The 4,308-nt window shown below is 33.2% G+C and overlaps 1 pseudogene; it reads left to right on the top strand.

Moving 5' to 3' along the window:
• Nucleotides 1–3,399: 3,399 nt before the first annotated feature.
• On the top strand, nucleotides 3,400–3,751 carry LOC101710874 (dynein light chain Tctex-type 3 pseudogene; annotated as a pseudogene).
• Nucleotides 3,752–4,308: the final 557 nt, after the last annotated feature.

The following is a 4,308-nucleotide window of genomic DNA, read 5'->3' as shown; positions in this document are numbered from 1 at the left end:
GCTATTTGTTGAGTGAATAAATGATTGAATGGAGTGAGTAATCATTCTTGGCTACATACTAATGAAAATGATAACCCAGTAGCTATGAATGAGGACCTACATAAACATACAATGCCAACTATGACATAGGAAAATAACACATATAGTCATAGTCTATTCCTAGAGGAAACCATACAAAAAAGAGTATTAAAATAATATAAAAAGAGGCACTTGTCTCTCCTGATTGACTAGAGAGTTTTTTCCAAGAAATAATTTTTCTATTAAACAATCTGTTCAAAATTATGGAAGGTGTCCTACCAAACTTGTCTGATGAGGCAAATTTAGGTTTTATTTAACCATGAAGAAATTAAAAAAAGAAAGAAAATTAAAGGTTTGTTTTATGAATTCAAACACAAAATGTTCTTTTTTATTAGTAAATGTTTGCAGTACCTAATGAACACATTTATCATGGTACATGTACATGAGACATCTTAGTCCTTTTTACTTCTCTTTCCCTTCTCCTCTCTCCCCTCTCCCCCAATCCCTGGTTGCCTTTTCATCTCCACAAAGTCTACATCCCTCTTTCCTATCTTCTATGTTTTCAGACACACATAATTCTAAAAAGTACCGTAACAAAAAACAGTATGAACAATTTGACCTAACGGCTGTGGCCTGGCAGAAGGTCTCCTTTGGATATAAAAATATTATAATGCTAGAAACATTTGTAACACAAGATAGCATATTACTGTACAAAATACAAAAATCATATCAATTCAGACTTCCAACAAATATGTATGGAGGGCATATACCAAGTGCTGTTCCAGACCTTGGGGACAGAACCAGGAACTGGACAGGCAAAGAGCCCAGTTGTCTTTGAACTTTCATGCTCATGGGGGAGGGAGAGAAGAAAGCCAACAATGAACTCAAATAGTTTCACATGGTGACAAGTGCTCAGAGGAAAATGAGATAGGAGAGATGACAGAATATGACCAGATGTGGAGGGTCATATTTGATAAGATTCCCAAGGAAAGCCTCTCTGGGGATGTGAACTGAGGCTTCAATTCATATTTCAAAGGCTGGTGAAAAAATATTTCTTAAATACAAAACTTCCACTTATTAAACAAAATTTAAAAATCATGGGAGGTTTTCTTTCTTAACAGGAGCATTATGCATGCCTAAAATCAAGGGCCAGAGGCTCTGGAGATGCTCTATTAAGAGCATAAATATGACAACGATGTCTTTTTTGTCAGTCTTAATTAATTTTGTAATAAAATGAGATTGAAGAAAAAGAAATGAGTTATAAATAAGTGAAAGGAAGAAATAAAAATATCACACTCTCAAATGACAGAATTATTTAAGGAAGATGTCTAAGACATCAACACAAAATTCATTAAAATAATAAATATATTCAGCAAAGCAACATAATAGAAAATAAATGACAAAAGTGTTTACACTACTAATCAGAGTGACACAAAGCTAGACAACATAATGAAAAAGGAGGTTCACAATAATGACAAAATATTAAATACTCTATTATTCACTTAATTTGAGAGGATAAAGATATATTGGAAGAAAATTATAAAATACCAATGGGAGAAGGAAGACATGAATAAATGATGCTATTTACCAAGAAGAAATAATGCTGGAGAGACCAAGTATCATAAAGATATCTAGGTTTGCATGTAAATTTAATGCTGTACAAATAAAAAGCCTTTAAGAAAAGTTTTACAGAATATGACAGGTTGCTAGGAAAATTCTTCAGAAGGTATGCAGTGATTATAGATTCACCCTTTAAGATTTTTAAACAAATTAAAAGTTTAAAAGTTCAAAACTATATTATAGTTTTTAAATCCTCAAAGACATATTAGTATTCCTGAATAGATTTGATTATTTAATAAATAAACATACAACAAATCACAAACTATAGAGTAATCAAAAAAGAAATCACTGCCTAAATAATGGACTTTGGTATGGGTAAAATTAACTAAGATCTATAGATTGAAGTATACAATACAATAAATTCCATATGATTCAAAGCCTTAAATATATTAGCAAATATCAGGAAATGCACTAACATTTTTACCCCAGCTGCAAAATAGCGGAACCATTCTGCTATCAAGTAAATAGAAGTGATGATTTATCACATCTAAATATATGCTTTTGTAATGACATAAAAAGAAAATAAATGTTTTAAAGTTGCAAGATGGAAAAGAAAACATGAAAACATAAATAGTGAGATTATACTATTGAAATGTGTTTAGAATTGAGAAAAAGATGCAAAATCAGCATCTAGATACCATTAGAAAAGTGGCCAAAAGAGATGGGCAGCTTACACTTAAGGACTACAGTTATTCTACAGAAAAATAAACTGTTATCCTAGCAGTTACAGAGCAGAAATTACAACCAATGTAAAGCATCATCACACACCTGTTACAGCCCAAATGGTGGAATCCCCCCTAAATTCATATGTTTAGACCCAACACCTAAGGTGATAACATTAAGAGATGGGGCCTTTGGGGGAATGGTTGTGTCACAGTGGTTCTGTTTTCATGAATGGGATTAGTGACTTGATGAAAAAGGCTGAAAGTTGCCACTTTGGCTCCTTCTTCCATGTAAGGACACAGGAAGAAGGTGCCATGTTTGAAGCAGAGAGCAAGCTCTCACTACCAAATCTTCTGATGCCTTAATCTTGACTCTCCAGCCTCCACAGCTGTGAGCGATAAATTTCTATTGTTTGTGAGTAACCCACACTAAGATATTTTGTTATGGCATCCTAAAAAGACAACATCTTATTAACTACAGGAGAAAAGGTTAAAATGATAAAACCAGATGTTTGTGAAACCATAGGGAATTACATACACTGGCACATTGCCAGTGGAACTATAAGTTAATTTATGTTTTCAGCAAGAGCAGTCTCCCAGTATTTGACATACTTTCTGATTAAGTTTGATTTGGAGAAGAGACATTATAGAAATAACTTTGGGCAGAAATAAGAAGTAAAGATGATTGTAGCATTATTTTTAATAATTTTGAAAAATCAGAAACATACAAAATTTCCTACTGAAATAGAGAAATAGCTAAGTAAAGTATGGTACAATACCATGATGCATTTCATTTTTGCTATTCAAAATAAGTGAATAGGTTTACTCATATGAGGAAAACTCACCAAGCTTTATTCATCTAATTTGTGTTATTTTCTGTACTATATATGTTATAGTTAAAGATTATTGTTTAAAATGACAAACATACAAGCAAGGTTCATACAGTACATAAAATGTACATGAAATATTAAATGAAAAAGTTTAACACAAGCTAGTAAGAACTCGCTTATTACAACTATAAAAATAAGCATATGTGTAAGCACTGACAAGGACTGGGATGAATTGTGACGATAAGACATTTCCGGGTGTTGGCGCCACCATGGAGGAGTACCACTACCACTGCAATGAGGTTGGCTTCAGTGCGGGTGAGGCCCGTGATATTGTCCTCAAGAGTGTGTGGATGGGGTCTTGGAGGTGAGGGCTACAATCAGAACAGTATCAACCAGTGGACTGCAAACCTAGTGGAACAGTTGCTCACACATTTGATTAAGTTGGGGAAAGCTTACAAGTGCACTGTGACCTGTGCAGGGGTCCAGCGGAGTGCATGTGGGTTTCACACAGCCAGCTCATGTTTTTGGGTTACCACATCTGATGGAACCTGTACTGTAAGATGGGAGAACCAAACCATGAACTGCACTGTCAATGTTTTTGCCATTTCAATTGTCCTGTGACAATCTAAAAATACTGGGCTAAAGCCATTAATTTAAGAATGTGTATCCTTTCCAAAAAGAGTAATACTTACTTATTACAAGGGCACAATATGCTTCACAGCTATCAACTAAACCTATTATAAGCAAGTAATTTCATAGTATGTTAGCAGATTATCTCATATTCTATACAGCATCATTAAAATAGGAAAAATTGAATATTAGCAAAAAATAAATGGAGAAATATGGCATGACATAAAAATATAATCTTATATTTACAGAAGCTTTTCACTAACCTTATTATGTACCTAAGGAGATGGGAAAAGCCATTCAGAAAATAAAATTATCTTTCAGCTAGAGAACTTACCAGGGATAAATATATGACCAAAAAAGCTAAAAGGAAAAATGTGGAGAAATGATAAGAATTAGCTAACACATCTTAGGTTTTTTGCTTTATTTCTTCTCCTTAGTATAATGTTTAGTGCAAAGGGATTTTGTTCTTTTTTATATTACTAATGTTGTAATAGGAACTATGATTAACCTGTTGATTTTTTCTGAGAACTAATAAATGCATTTTTTAA

Source organism: Heterocephalus glaber, unplaced genomic scaffold (genome assembly GCF_053883595.1).
Source record: "Heterocephalus glaber isolate CG9 unplaced genomic scaffold, H.glaber_assembly_v1.0 deba00001729, whole genome shotgun sequence".
Taxonomy (NCBI): domain Eukaryota; kingdom Metazoa; phylum Chordata; class Mammalia; order Rodentia; family Bathyergidae; genus Heterocephalus; species Heterocephalus glaber.
Note: the sequence above shows the minus strand (reverse complement) of the source record. Positions and strands in the feature narration are given on the sequence as shown.